The sequence below is a fragment of the Eriocheir sinensis genome, chromosome 13 (assembly GCF_024679095.1).
Source record: "Eriocheir sinensis breed Jianghai 21 chromosome 13, ASM2467909v1, whole genome shotgun sequence".
NCBI lineage: Eukaryota > Metazoa > Arthropoda > Malacostraca > Decapoda > Varunidae > Eriocheir > Eriocheir sinensis.
The window spans coordinates 14,442,050-14,457,862 of record NC_066521.1 but is presented as its reverse complement, the minus strand read 5'-3'; positions in this window follow the sequence as shown (position 1 = coordinate 14,457,862).

Here is a 15,813-nt window from a genome sequence, read left to right as displayed (position 1 = left end):
AATAATAAAAGAGAAAGAAAAAAAATAGAAAGAAAGAAGGAAAGAAAGGGAAAAAAAGAAAGAAAGGAAAGGGAATGACTGGATGAAAGAAAGGAAGGAAAAAGGAAGGAGGGGAGGAAGGAAGGAAGGAAAGAAAGGGAAAAAAAGAAAGAAAGATAAAAGAATGAATGGATGAAAGAAAGGAAGAAAGGAAGGAAAAAGGAAGGAGGGGAGGAAAGAAAGGGAAAAAAAGAAAGAAAGATAAAAGAATGAATGGATGAAATAAAGGAAGAAAGGAAGGAAGGAAAAAGGAAGGAGGGAGGAAAGAAAGGGAAAAAAAGAAAGAAAGAAAAAGGAATGAATGGATGAAAGAAAGAAAGAAAGAAAGAAAGAAAGGAAGGAAGGAAGGAAAGAAGGGAGGCAAAAAAGAAAAAGGAAGGAAGAAAGAAATGAAGAAAATTAATTAATGCATAAAAAAAGAATAAAAAGAATATTGAAAGAAAGAAAGCAAAAGTGAGCGAGGAGCAAAAACAATTCAAGACTGTAAAGAGAGTGGACAAGATAAGACAAACAAGGAGTGAGAGAGAGAGAGAGAGAGAGAGAGAGAGAGAGAGAGAGAGAGAGAGAGAGAGAGAGAGAGAGGAGGAGGAGGAGGAGGAGGAGATAACTGTTCCTGTCATTTCCTGAACAACCTGTTATTAAAATGAAAGGACGTATTATGCGACACAAGAGGAGGAGGAGGAGGAGGAGGAGGAGGGGGAGAAGGAGGAGGAGGAGGGAAGAATAACGACGAGAACATATTCCTTTTATAATTCTCTCACTTCTTTTCTCTTTTACGTATTCTTAATTTCTTTTCAGTCATTAATTTCCGTTCTGTGTTTTATTTTTTTCCTTGCTTTCTTTTCCCTTGCATTCATCTTTTTTTAATATATTTTGTCATTATTTTTTTCTATATTCCTTTTATAATTTTTTGTCTCGCTTCTTTTCTCTTTTACGTATTTTTAATTTCTTTTCAGTCTCATTAATTTCTGTTCTGCGTTTTGTTTATTTTTTTCTTTGCTTTCCTTTCCCTTGCATTCATCTTTTTTAATAATATGTATCAGGGTTTTTTTTTCTATCGTATTTTCTAGAAATTCATCGTCCCTTCCTCATTTATAAGTGTATTGCATTTTTTTTCTTTTTTTTTATCATATACTCAATTTTCAATCCTTCAATCTATATATCTTTATCTGTATATCGAGCTATGTCTTTATATTTACCTGATTATCTATATACATGTTTATTTGTGTATGTCCATCTGTATATTGATCTATCTGTCTCTAACTAATCTCAACGGTAATTCATTTATATCTGCATCTATATATCTACTTACATATTTTCCTATCTTTTCACCTACCTACCTACCTATCTTCCAACCTACATTCCCACCAACCTTCCATCTATCTTTCTATCCATCTCCGTTCGTACCTACAAATAAGACCATCAGCCAACCTGTTTTTCCCACCCTCCCCATAGCGCCCACCTGTCAGCCAATCTCGTTACCTGTCAGTCACGCCTTGTCCTCACCTGGTTAGGGAGCGCCAGGCGTGTTAGTGTTGGCACCGTGCTAGGGGCCAGGCATTCCTACACCAGAAGAAGGGGAAGGAAAAAGGGAAGGAGAGAGGGAAAGGGGATGTTGGAGGGAGGAAGGAAGGGAAGCTGGGGAGAAGTTACATCCCGTCAGTTTGCTTTCTCAAGGTGTGTGTGTTTGTGTGTGTGTGTGTGTGTGTGTGTGTGTGTGTGTGTGTGTGTGTGTGTCGGTGCGTGCTTGTTGACATAAAGAGCTAGATTTACATCCTCCTCCTATTTCTTGCGCTTTTCTCTACCTCCTCTTCCTCCTCCTCCTCCTCCTCCTCCTCCTCCTCCTCCTCCTGAACCTGCCCCTTATAACGATCTTGCCTTCCTCCGTCATTCCTCATTTTACTCTGTTACGTCACCTCTTTACCCTTTCCTCCTCTTCCTTCCTCCTCCACCTCCTCTTCCTCCCTCTTCCTCCTCCTCCTCCACCTCCTTCGCGCACTTCTCTTCCTCCTCTCCTTCAGCTCTCACTTTCCGCTCTGCTGCCCTTTGTCACTCCACCTCCTCCTCCTTCTCCTCCTCCTCCTCCTCGTCTTCCTCTCACTCTCCCTCCAACTTCTCCTCTCACTTCTCACTCGCTCCAAAAACTCTTCCTCCATCCATACTTAATCCTGCAGTGTAACCAACCCCCACCACCACCACCACTACCCTCCCCTCTTCCCCCCACCACCACCACCACCACATTCCCCTGCTCCCTTGCGCTATCCAGGTCACTTGCCCGGTCCAGGAAGCTTGTAGACAGGTCAGGCGGGGTCACTAAACTCCTGCAGGGGGCGCGGGCGAGAGTGCAATCCGGCGAGGCATTTCCTAGTGCGCGAAGAAGACTAATTATCACATGCGTCCACCTCCCCGTCAGGTGTGTGTTTAGGGCTGACGGAGTGGCGGGTTGCTGCGGGGGTTTACGGAGTGGGAAAGTGTGCTGGGAGAGGAAGAGAAGGAGGTGAGGAGAGAGGAGAAACTGGTAGGGTGAGAGAGAGTGAGAGAGGAGGGCGTACAAAGGACCTTATGGATGCAAATATTTCTCTAAAGTTTATATATTGCATTGTTAGAAGAGGACGAAAAAGGGTATAGCAAGGTGTGGCCATCAAGTAGAAATGCTAAAATAAGCGTAACTTTATTAAAGCAATGGAGAAACTAGTATGGTGAGAGAGTGAGAGAGGAGGCTTTGCAGAGGACCTTATGATTAGGATGAAAATGTTGTTCTAAAGTTTATATATTGCATTGAAAAAGAGGACGAAACAGGGTAGTAAGGTGCGTCTATCAAGTGGGAATGCTATAATAAGCGTGTAAGGATGATAAAACAATGGTAGGGTGATAGAGAGAGGAAAGAGAATATGTTTAATTTGTTCTTTTAAAGTTAAATTACTACGATGAGGAAGAGGAGAGAGAAGGATGGTAGGGTGTGTTTATCAGGGAGGAACGCTGTACTAAGGGTGTAAGGATAACTAAAACAGGTCTAGGGTGATGACGAGTGAAGAAGAGAATAAGAAGGAAGAGAATATCCTGGTTAGGTGGGTGTGATGTTGCGGGATGATAGAATGAAGGTAGGCGCTTTTTTTTTGTTTTTTTTAAGAAAAGGAGACAGTTCAAGGGCGTGAAAAAAAAAGAAAACAATAATGGAAAAAAAGCCCGCTACTTACTGATGTTATGTGAGGTATAGAGAAGGTAAGGGTGATACAGATTGAAGAGGGAAAAGAGGGAAGACTGTTAGGGTGAGAATGTGTTAGGGAGTAAAGCAAAATTAAGCGAAGGGACAAATAAATTATAAGGATTAATTACGGTAAAGAATAAGGGATAGAAGAGACTGGAAGGCTTAAAGTATAACAAGAAGGGTTAGTAGAATGTCAGTGATGGGGTGATAAAAAAAAGATTAGTATGAAAAAGGTGAAGAGATAAGAGAGGACGCGGGTAGGGTGAGTAAAGGAGTAATAACAGAATGCGGGATAAAGGGTGATAGGATGGAATAGGGTGAAGAAGATAATAATTGAAGGTGCTGTGTGAGGTACGGAGAGGAAGAGAGGGAAAAGGAAATAAAAAAATGGATGAGAAAAGTGATGAGGTCGTGAGGGGGAAAAGATGGAGAGAGAGAGAGAGAGAGAGAGAGAGAGAGAAATTATTATTATTATTATTATTATTATTATTATTATTATTATTATTATTATTATTATTATTACCGTTAGTCTTCTCCCCAGTTCCCGTTTTCTTTCTCGTCCTAGACTGTCAAAGGGTCGGTCGTAATGATTTTATGAGGCTGTGTGTTTAGTGAAGTGAATGCTCTCTCTCTCTCTCTCTCTCTCAGGCAAGTAGGAAATTAATATTGCATCCTCAATTTTCCAGGTAACGACTCTGCGACGCCCTTTATGTTCTCGAGCTCTATATTAAAGTAAGTAAATAATAATAATAATAATAATAATAATAATAATAATAATAATAATAATAATAATAATAATAATAATAATAATAATAATAATAATAATAATAATAATAATAATGTGCGGCATAAAGTTCGCTATTGATACGATTTTAAATTATGTCTGTCTGTCTGTCTGTCTGTCTGTCTGTCTGTCTGTCAATCTCTCTCTGTGACCTTTATCTTCTGCAAGTCTTTGTTCGCTCCTTTTCCTTTGTCTGTTATGTCTGTCCGTCTGTGTTCGTTTCTTTGTCTGTTTGTTTGTCTGTTCCTATGTATGTCTGCCTGTCTGTCTGTGTTCCCTTTCTGTTTGTCTGTATGTCTGAGTATTTTTTTGCACATTTGTCTGGATTATCTTACTGTGTGTGTGTGTGTGTGTGTGTGTGTGTGTGTGTGTGTCAGTGCGGCGCTCAGACAGACACACTGGACAGCTTTAAGCGAGGGAGGCAGCTGGCACTAGTTGGCACTGGACCGGGGGGAAAGGGGGGGGTGGGGGGGGAGTAGGCACGTGTGGCCCACTTACTCACTCACCCATTCACACACTCACTCACTCTCCACTAACTCCTTTATCTCTCATTCAGGCTGTCGGTCGTTCACTTACACGCTGCAAATTAATATCTCTCACTCACTCTGCGCATGCTAATTCCTATATCTCACTAACTCACTCACTTACTCATACACTCACTCATTCTGGTAATTCGTTTTTCATTCACTCTGCTAATTCCTATATCTCACTAACTCACTCACTCATACACTCACTCATTCTAGTAATCCATTTCTCATTCACTCTGCTAATTCCTATATCTTACTAACTCACTCATTCATAGACTCACTCATTCTAGTAATCCATTTCTCATTCACTCTGCTAATTCCTATATCTCACTAACTCACTCACTTACTCATACACTCACACATTCTGGTAATTCGTTTTTCATTCACTCTGCTAATTCCTATATCTCACTAACTCACTCATTCATACACTCACTCATTCTAGTAATCCATTTCTCATTCACTCTGCTAATTCCTATATCTCACTAACTCACTCATTCATACACTCACTCATTCTGGTAACTAATTTCTCATTCACTCTGCTAATTCCTATATCTCACTAACTCACTCATTCATACACTCACTCATTTTAGTAATCCATTTCTCATTCACTCTGCTAATTCCTATATCTCACTAACTCACTCACTTACTCGTAAACTCACTCATTCTGGTAACTAATTTCTCATTCACTCTGCTAATTCCTAAATATCACTCACGGGCTTTTTCTTTTACACCTTTTTTTGTTGCCCTTGAGCTGTTTCTTTCGCTGTAATAAAAAAAAATCACTCACTCTCTAATTCCCCTTTCCCTCACCCACCAGCTCACGCACTCACTCACTCACGCACGCACTCATTTCCCTCTTTCGTTGCTCACTCAAACACTCGTTCAATAACTCACACACAAAATCCCTCCCTCCCTCACTCATTCACAAATTAACTCACTCACTCACATCTCTAATTCCTCTTTCGCTCACGCACTCACTCACGCACGCACTCATTCCCCTCATTCATTTCTCACTCAAGCACACGCTCACACACCCACACACAAAATCCCTCCCTCACTCTCTCATTCACAAACTAACTCACTCACTCACTGCATAAATTCCCTTTGTCTGTTTGCTCCCAACCTAATTTCGCTTCCTTTTCACCATTTTTTCCTTCCCTCGCAGCCCAAAATATTTCAGCGCGGGGGGATTTTGACCACGCGACAGGAAATGACATAATATCCTTAGCAGGCACGGGGAAGTGGACGCCGCTGTTAGGGGAAGAAAAACATAGCTATAAAATGAGTTGTAATGTATTAGTGGTTATTTTTAAGTGGTGAGGGTAGTGATGGTGGTTGTGTTTAGTAGTAGTAGTAGTAGTAGTAGTAGTAGCAGAGGAATTTATTGTTGTTTTTCTTGTTGGTGTAGTTGCAGTAGTAGCAGAAAAAAATAAGTAGAAATAGTTAGTAGTAGAAAAATAAGTAGAAATATTAGTGGTAGTATTAGTTGCATTATTACATGACTTCTTTCTGTTCCTTTTTCCTTCCTTCCTTCCTTCCTTCCTTCCTTCCTTCCTTCCTTCCTTCCTTATTTCCTTCCTTCCTTCCTTCCTTATTTCCTTCCTTCCTTCCTTCCTTACATACTTACTCACTTACTTCCATTATTCTCTCGTTCTTTCCTTCTTTCCTCATCCTTCACAACAGACACACAAAAGATAAAACTATTAAAAAAACACATGATTTACGACGCCTCAAAACATGACCACTGCGAGCCTCCCTGTCAACAAGTATCCAAGTGCATTTTGATCCCTTGTCTCTTTGGACGTTCAGAAAGCCTTCAATGGCCTTACCCGGACGAAGACCAGACAGGAGACACGAACCGGGGACCCCCAGTACTTGAGTCACTTAGCATTTCCACTCCGCCTCCTGCTTGTCCTCATTGTTGGGGTGAAATTAGGGCCGCGGTTAACCTGCTTTCCCTGTTCGTGTGTATTTTTAGAAAGAAGGAATATTGTGATGAGTTGGCGGCAGTGATGATAGTAATAGTGATAGTAGTGATGATTATGTAGTAGTAGTAATATTTGTTGTTGTTGTAGTGGTAGTTCTTGTTGTAATAGATTAAATATTAGGTGGGTTTTTTTTAGAAAGAAGGAATAGTATGATGAGTTAGACGCAGCGATGATAGTAATAGTGATAGTTAAGTGATGGATATGTAGTAGTAAAAGTAGTAGTAGTAATTGTAGTAGGAGGAGGAGGAGGAGGAGGAGAAGTAGTAGTAGGAGTAGTAGTAGTAGTAGTAATTGTTGTAGGAGTAGTAGTAGTAGTAGTAGTAGTAGTAGTAGTAGGAGGAGGAGGAGGAGGAGGAGTTGTTGCTGTTGTTGTTGTTGCTGTTGTTGTTGCTGTCGTCGTAATAACAGTAACAGGGGAGAAAAGATAAGGGCACTAAACAATAACACAAACAATCCCTCCTGGAATCATTGACTGTCACCAAAACTTTCACAATAAGAGCCGCATTTGCACAACAGGAAGGAGCGAGAGCCCGTCACAAGTACCGCCGGGGGGTGGGGGTGGGGGGGGGGCACGGACGGGGTGAAGGGGGGGGCACGGATGGGGTGAAGGAGGGGGAAGGATTGACAGGGGAGGTGGAGAAGGAGGAGGGGAATAGGGAAAAAGAGGGGAAGAGGAAGAATGAGTTGAGGAGGAAGAGAGGGTGAGGGATGAATAGTGGGTAGGGAAGTAGGAGAGGGTAGAGGAGGAAGAGAGGAGAAGGGAGAGGAAAGAAGTGGAAGGGGAGGGAGGAGGAGAGGAATAGCGAAAAAGAGGGGGAAGAGGAAGAATGAGTTGAGAAGGAAGAGAGTGTGAGGGATGAAGAGTTGGTAGGAGAAGAGAATGATTGAAAAGATAGGGGAGGAAAGAAGTGTAAGGGGAGGGAGGATGAGAGGAATAGGGAAAAAGAAGAGGAAGAGGAAGAATGAGTTGAGGAGGAAAAGAGAGGGTGAGGGATGAATAGTCGGTAGGGAAGGAGAAGGGCGTAGGGGAGGAAGAGAGGAGAAGGGAGAGGAAAGAAGTGGGAGGGGAGGAAGAAGAGAGTTAGAGGAAGAGGGGGTAGGGAAGGAGTAGGAGGATAATGGATGGGAGGTCCCGGAGAGGAGAAAAGAAGAGGAGAAAGAAGAGGTAGTAAAAGAAGGGGGTATGGGAGGAAGAGAGGATAGGGGACGAAGAAGAGAGTTAGAGGAAGAGGGGGAAGGGAAGGAGTAGGAGGATAGTGGATGGAAGGTCCCAGAGAGGAGAAAAGAAGAGGAGGAAGAAGGGGTAGGAAGAGGAAGGGAACAAGAGAGGGGACGGGGGCCTGGGTAGGGGGTTTGGGAGAAGGGGGTAAGGTCGTCCCCCCCCCACCCACCCCACCCCACCCCCGTAAACAATTAATATTCATGCCATTTAGCGAGACACGAGCGACGCGAGCGCGGAGGTGAATGATTATATGCCATCACCAGGAAATGAGTTTTTTGTATATATATGCTTTTTTTTAATGAACGGCGGTGTGTCTGTTTCATTAGCAAAGGTTGGCGAGGGTTCTTTGCTATTAATTAAGAGCGTGAGGCGAGTCGTGACAGGTTGGAAAAGAAATTAAGAAAGGAATACAAAGAGAAATAAGAAAGAAAGAAAAGGTAAAAAAGAAAGAGTGAAGAACGAAAAAGAAGAAAGAAGACGTAAGGAGGAAAAAGAAAAGAAATGAAGGAAAAAGTAAGAAAGCAGAAGTAAGAAAAAAGAAAATTTGGGAGAAGAAAGAAGAAGAAAAAAGACGTAAGGAGGAAAAAGAAAAAAAAGGAAGGAAAAATTATGAAAGAAAAAGAAAGAAGAAAATTTGGGAGAAGAAAAAACAAAGGGAGAAGTTGGGGAAGGTTTTAATAATCAAGAGCATTAGGTGATTCATGTCAGGTTACAAAAAAAATTATATGTTAAAACTTTCATTTAATATAATATAATATAGAATAGAACTATGGATACTTAATTAATTACATGCTTAAAAATATAAAAAAAAAAAGTTAGCGAGGTTTTTATCAATCGAGCACATTAGGGAATTGATAACTTATGGAAAACAAACACAGAAATAGGTTAGCGAGTTTTATTTATATTAATCAAGAACATTACGTAGTTGATATAATAGAAAGCAATAACTGGAAAAGGTTGGCCAGGCTTTTTATCAGTCAAGAGCATTAGGTAATTATTGGCAGGTTGAAAAATATATGCAGTAAAAGCTTAGCGATGTTTTCATGAGCCATTGACAGTGGATATACAATTACAGGTGAGCGAGAGGTGGCGTCATTTTCATCATCCTTTTAACGCGTCAGCCATTAGCGTATCACACCGTCATGCACAAGTGATAATTGCCAGTAAAAGTTGACTATTATCGTACGTGACACTACCGGGCACATACCTAACCACCAGAAGAGGACATCAGTTCAGACCAACGTTGCCAGATTGTCGTACTCTGTCTTTCATGTTTGCCGATTTCCGCCCCAATAACTGGTTTCATATATACTTATCGTTAAAATGGTTAATTATTGGTGATTTAGGGGAATAGTTATGCGTCAGAAACCGGTATATACGAGGCTCTGAGTACGATAATCTTGCATCGTTAGTTCAGACATTACCAGTAGAATCAGCCATAGCCATGCCGGACACTACGAAGCACAAACTAGAACTACCAAAGGAAAGACATCCACACCCAAACCAGGGCCACCAACAGGAGTAAGAGAAGAGAATGGCTGTCTCAGGATACTCTTGGCACCGATGGACTTTTTTTTTTTCACAGTAAAGGAGGCAGCTCAAGAGGAGAAATGCAAAATCGCCCGAAAAATGCAAAATCGCCCGGAAAAAAATGCAAAAACGCCCTCTAAAAAAAATGCAAAAAAAAAAAAAACGCTAAAAAAAATGCAAAAACGCCCGCTAAAAAAAATGCTAAAAAAAATAAACGCTAAAAAAATGCAAAAACGCCCTCTAAAAAAAATGCAAAAAAAAAAAAATCGCTAAAAAAAATGCAAAAACGCCCGCTAAAAAAAAATATAAAGTCGCCCGAAAAAAATGCAAATACGTCAGAAAAAATAAAAAGCAAAAACGCCCGCCAGAAAAAGGCAAAAAAAGGAACCCGATGCTGAGAAGATACCGTTTTTTGGTGTCAAGGGGGCTTCGTGTTAGCGTTCAATAAGTAATGCCCCTGACCCACTTTCGATGGCATGAGGTAACGACTTGGCACATATCTTCTCCATCCCTGAAAAACAGGGGTTAGCATTTCTCCCATCGTTTGATGCAGCTCTGGAGACCGTTTGATAGAAATGACAATAGGTTGGTCCTCCAACCACGACGTGACTTCAGAAATCAGGGCTGCATCATCTGGGAATTTCTTTTCAAAACCTAGTCTATTAAGAGATGTGTTTGCACAGTAAAGGAGGCGATCTGATGAAAATGATGGTGGTAATAAGCATACCACAGATTTTCTGCTGACCAGTAAACAAAATACAATATCGTAATTATCTGGACAGCGTTGTCTTGCAGTAAGGATACCTTTGCTTTCGGCCACCTCTTGGTTTTGATAGCTTCTCTCAATTTAGGAGCAGAAGTAGCGGGCTCCTGTAATTGTCGTACCTTTTGCAGGAAATCTGTCATCACTACTCCGTCCTGGTCCCAGAAAACTGTGAGCATGACCTTGCCAGCGGAGGGCTGCACCTTGCCTTCTTTGGCGGTGGTGAGTCCACGTGCTTCCACTGCATTGACTGGGCTTTTGTCTCTGGATCATAGTGATGGACCCAAGTTTCATCCTGTGTAATCAGTCTTTGAAAAACGTTGACTCGTCTTCTCGGCATCTCTAAACTCATCCTCGAACAATCGACGCGTTCTCGCTTCTGGAAAGGTGTGAGCAACCTGGGAATCCATCTGGCAGACACCTTATGCATATGCAAATGGTCACGAATGATAGTTTCCACAGACCCTGTACTAATCTTGACCTCTTGGGCTATTTGGCGAATAGTAATTCGCCGATCTTCCAAAATGGCAGCCTCAACTTGGCAGACAGATGCCTCATCAATGGCAGAAGGAGGGCGACCAGGTCTGGGAGCTGTTTCCACAGACTTCCGGCCATGTTTGAATTCACGATGCCAGCGTTTTACAAGGTCATATGATGGGGCATCATCACCGTAAGTTTCTTTCATTTCGTCAAACGTCTCCTGTGGTGTGCGTCCTTTCAAATACAAAAACCGGATCACTGCGCGACACTCAACAGGCTCCATTTCACACCTGACTCAGTTCAAACACCTGTAAATGAGAAACCAAAACTAGTTCAGAGCTGTAATTTGCCACATTATCCATAGAGATATAAGTCATTGCACATGCTAAATATCAGCTAGATCAGACAACTAGAAGTGGGTCAGGGGCATTACTTATTGAACGCCCCTCGTAGCTAAGGATGTGTAGCATTGGCATGAGGTAAGACTGTGCAATATCTTCTCCATCCCTGAAAAAAACTAGCTATTGAAAAAGCAAGCTCGTAAAGGAAACGGTTTGATAGAAATGACAATAGCGTATATTTTTTCACGAATATAAAATAGCTCATTATCGTAATTACTTTTCCTGTAAAACCTAGTCTATTAAGTAAATGTGTTTGCACAGTAAAGGAGGCGATCTGATGAAAATGATGGTGGTAATAAAGCATAATAGATTTTCTTTTCACCAGTAAAACAAAATACAATATCGTAATTATCTGGACACCTCTCCTCCCGAAATTGATCCCTCTTTCGGCCACCTCTTTGGATTCTTTTTAGGAGCAGGGAGTAGCGGGCTTTTTTTATTGTTTCCTTTTTGTGTGTGCCCTTGAACTGACTCCTCTGCTGTAAAACAATAAAAAATATAAAAAATAATCTCCCTGCAAAACCTAGTCAAAGTGAATAAGTTTGTAACGAAAACCCTGATAATAATGATAACAACACGATAGTAACAGTTGGCGGGCTTTTTTGTAGCGAGCATTTTGTATCTCCTTTTTTTCCCTTGTGCTTTGTCCTTAATTAATACAGAGGAAAGGTCAAACTACCATGCATGCACCAGGGTCATGAAACTGAACCTGAAATAAATGCTTGTCAGATACGATAGCCTTGTCAGATGTGTGTGTTGGCGCTCCTGCGCTATACACCCCCACCCCCCCCCCCCCCCCCCCCCCCCCCCCCCCCACCCCCCCCCCCCCCCCCCCCCCCCCCCCCCCCCCCCCCCCCCCCACCCCCCCCCCCCCCCCCCCCCCCCCCCCCCCCCCCCCCCACCCCCACCCCCCCCCCCCCAATAGTCCTCCCTCCTCCCTTTCAACAACCCCCCCTCCTCCTCACGAATCGAACCATAAGAATTTTGCTGATTGCTTCTGAGCCTTGACTTGACTTTAATACAGAGACCCAAGCTGCGCTCAAGAGGGCGCTCAATTAACCCCCTCCCCTATCCCCCCTTCCTCCCCCTCCCCCCACAAGCAAGACCAAGACCAAGAGGAAAACCCGCCAAGGCAGATCCCAGCAACCCCCTCACTCTCCCCTCCCCTTTCCCCCTCCCCCCCTCAAGCAAGACCAAAACCAAGAGGAACACCCGGTAAGGCAGATCCCAGCGACCCCCTCACTCTCCCCTCCCCCTCCCCATCCCCCTCCCCACCCCTTTCCTCCCCCTCACTTCCCCTCCCTCCCCTTGGCGCCAGTAGCTATCCACAGTCGCCACACTCCCATCGATCCCTACTGTCCCTCGTTTCTCTTTCTTTCCTCTCCCTCTTCCCTTTTCTCCTCTTTTCCCCTTCTTTTCTCCTCTTCTCCCCTTGTGTTTTCCTCTGTTCCCCTTCTTTTTTCCTCTGTTCCCCTTCTTTTCTCCTCTTCTCCCCTTCTTTTCTCCTCTTCCCCTTCTTTTTTCCTCTATTCCCCTTCTTTTCCCCTCTATTCCCCTCCTTTTCTCCTCTTTTCCATTTCTTTTCTTCTCTTTTCCCCTCTATTCCCCTTCTTTTCTCCTCTTTTCCCCTTCTTTTCTTCTCTTTTCCCCTCTTTTCCCCTTCTTTTCTCCTCTATGCCCCTTCTTTTCCCCTTCTTTTCTCCTCTCTTCTACTTCTTTTCTCCTCTTCTCCCCTTCTTTTCTCCTCTTCTCCCCTTCTTTTCTCCTCTATTCCCCTTCTTTTCTCCTCTTCTCCCCTTCTTTTCCCCTCTATCCCCCTTCTTTTCTCCTCTATTCCCCTTATTTTCTCCTCTATTCCCCTTCTTTTCTCCTCTATTCCCCTTCTTTTCTCCTCTATTCCCCTTCTTTTCTCCTCTATTCCCCTTCTTTTCTCCTCTGTTCCCTTTCTTTTCTCCTCTTTTCCCCTTCTTTTTTCCTATGTTCCCCTTCTTTCTCCTCTTCCTTTCTTTTCTCCTCTTTTCCCTTCTTTCTCCTCTTTTCCCTTCTTTTCTCCTCTTTCCCTTTTTTCTCCTCTTTTCCCCTTCATTTCTCCTCTTTTCCCCTTTTTCTCCTCTATGCTCCTTCTTTTCTCCTCTCTTCCCCTTCTTTTCTCCTCTTTTCCCCTTCTTTTCTCCTCTTCTCCCCTTTTCTCCTCTTCCCCTTCTTTTTTCCTCTATTCCCCTTCTTTTCCCCTCTATTCCCCTCCTTTTCTCCTCTTTTCCCCTTCTTTTCTTCTCTTTTCCCCTCTATTCCCCTTCTTTTCTCCTCTTTTCCCCTTCTTTTCTTCTCTTTTCCCCTCTTTTCCCCTTCTTTTCTCCTCTATGCCCCTTCTTTTCCCCACTTTTCCCCTTCTTTTCTCCTCTCTTCCCCTTCTTTTCTCCTCTTCTCCCCTTCTTTTCTCCTCTTCTCCCCTTCTTTTCTCCTCTATTCCCCTTCTTTTCTCCTCTTCTCCCCTTCTTTTCCCCTCTATCCCCCTTCTTTTCTCCTCTATTCCCATTCTTTTCTCCTCTATTCCCCTTCTTTTCTCCTCTATTCCCTTCTTTCTCCTCTATTCCCCTTCTTTTCTCCACTATTCCCCTTCTTTTCTCCTCTGTTCCCCTTCTTTTCTCCTCTATTCCCCTTCTTTTCTCCTCTATTCCCCTTCTTTTCTCCACTATTCCCCTTCTTTTCTCCTCTGTTCCCCTTCTTTTCTCCTCTATTCCCCTTCTTTTCTCCTCTTTTCCCCTTCTTTTCTCCTCTGTTTCCTTTCTTTTCTCCTCTTTTCCCCTTCTTTTCTCCTCTTTTTCCCTTCTTTTCTCCTCTTTTCCCCTTCTTTTCCCCTCTATTCCCCTTCTTTTCTCCTCTTTTCCCCTTCTTTTCTCCTCTTTTCCCCTTCTTTTCTCCTCTATTCCCCTTCTTTTCTCCTCTTTTCCCCTTCTTTTCTCCTCTTTTCCCCTTCTTTTCTCCTCTATTCCCCTTCTTTTCTCCTCTTTTCCCCTTCTTTTCTCCTCTATTCCCCTTCTTTTCTCCTCTATTCCCCTTCTTTTCTCCTCTTTTCCCTTTCTTTTCTCCTCTATTCCCCTTCTTTTCTCCTCTATTCCCCTTCTTTTCTCCTCTTTTCCCCTTCTTTTCTCCTCTTTTCCCCTTCTTTTCTCCTCTTTTCCCTTTCTTTTCTCCTCTTTTCCCCTTCTTTTCTCCTCTTTTCCCCTTCTTTTCTCCTCTTTCCCCTTCTTTATCAGCTTTCCCCTTTTTTCTCCTCTTTCCCCTTCTTTCTCCTCTTTCCCCTTCTTTCTCCTCTTTCCCCTTCTTTCTCCTCTTTCCCCTTCTTTCTCCTCTTTCCCCTTCTTTCTCCTCTTTCCCCTTCTTTCTCCTCTTTCCCCTTCTTTCTCCTCTTTCCCCTTCTTTCTCCTCTTTTTCTCCTCTTTTCCTTCTTTCTCCTCTTTTCCCGTTCTTTTCTCCTCTTTTCCCCTTCTTTTCTCCTCTTTTCCCCTTCTTTTCTCCTCTTTTCCCCTTCTTTTCTCCTTTTTTCCCCTTCTTTTCTCCTCTTTCCCCTTTCTTTTCTCCTCTTTTCCCCTTCTTTTCTCCTCTTTTCCCATTCTTTTCTCCTTTTTTCCCTTTCTTTTCTCCTCTTTTCCCCTTCTATTCTCCTCTTTTCCGCTTCTTTTCTCCTCTTTTCCCCTTCTTTTCTCCTCTTTTCCCTTTCTTTTCTCCTCTTTTCCCCTTCTTTTCTCCTCTTTTCCCCTTCTTTTCTCCTCTTTTCCCCTTCTTTTCTCCTCTTTTCCCTTTCTTTTCTCCTCTTTTCCCTTTCTTTTCTCCTCTTTTCCCCTTCTTTTCTGCTCTGTTCCTCCTTTTTTTTCCTCTTTTCCCTTTCTTTTCTCCTCTTTTCCCCTTCTTTTCTCCTCTTTTCCCCTTCTTTTCTCCTCTGTTCCCCTTCTTTTCTCCTCTTTTCCCCTTCTTTACCCCTTCTTTTCTCCTCTTTTCCCTTTCTTTTCTCCTCTTGTCCCCTTCTTTTCTCCTCTTTTCCCTTTCTTTTCTCCTCTTTTCCCCTTCTTTTCTCCTTTTTTCCCTTTCTTTTCTCCTCTTTTCCCCATCTTTTCTCCTCTTTTCCCCTTCTTTTCTCCTCTATTTCCCTTTCTTTTCTCCTCTTTTCCCCTTCTTTTCTCCTCTTTTCCCCTTCTTTTCTCCTCTATTCCCCTTCTTTTCTCCTCTTTTCCCCTTCTTTTCTCCTTTTTTCCCCTCTTTTCCTCCTCTTCCCCCCTCCCCTTTATTCCATCTTTTTCCCCTCTAATCCTCTTTTTCACTCTATCCCCATTCTTTTCCCATCTTTTCCACTCTGTTCACTTATTTTCCCCTCTTCCTCCTCTTTTGCCATCTTTCCCCTCTTTTACCTTCCTTTTCCCCTCTTTTCCTCCATTAAGAGCTATGGAAGGGATCAACGCAGCTCTCCCCATTTCCTTCTTTTCCCCACTATTCACCCTCTTTTCCCCACTTTTCCCCCTCTTTTCCCTTCTTTTCCCCTTTTTTCCCCTCTTCCTCCTCTTTTACCTTACAAAGAGTGAAGGAAAGGGTCAACGCACCTCTCTTTCCTCCCCTCTGAATCCCTCTATCTTCCTCTTTTCTCCTCTTTTCTCCTCTTTCCCATTTTCTCCCTCCACCGGGTTTAGAGAAGAAAGGTGAACGGGATCGTGGAAAGCCATATAAACTTCAGCTTATGGGGAAGTTTTTAAAGAATTGGAAGCTCACTTTGGATAATGGATGAGACGAAGCTAATGTTGGGTACAGTAGAGAAAGGGAGCATTGGTAGCAGTAGAAGTAGTAGTAGTAGTAGTAGTAGTAGTAGTAGTAGTAGTGTT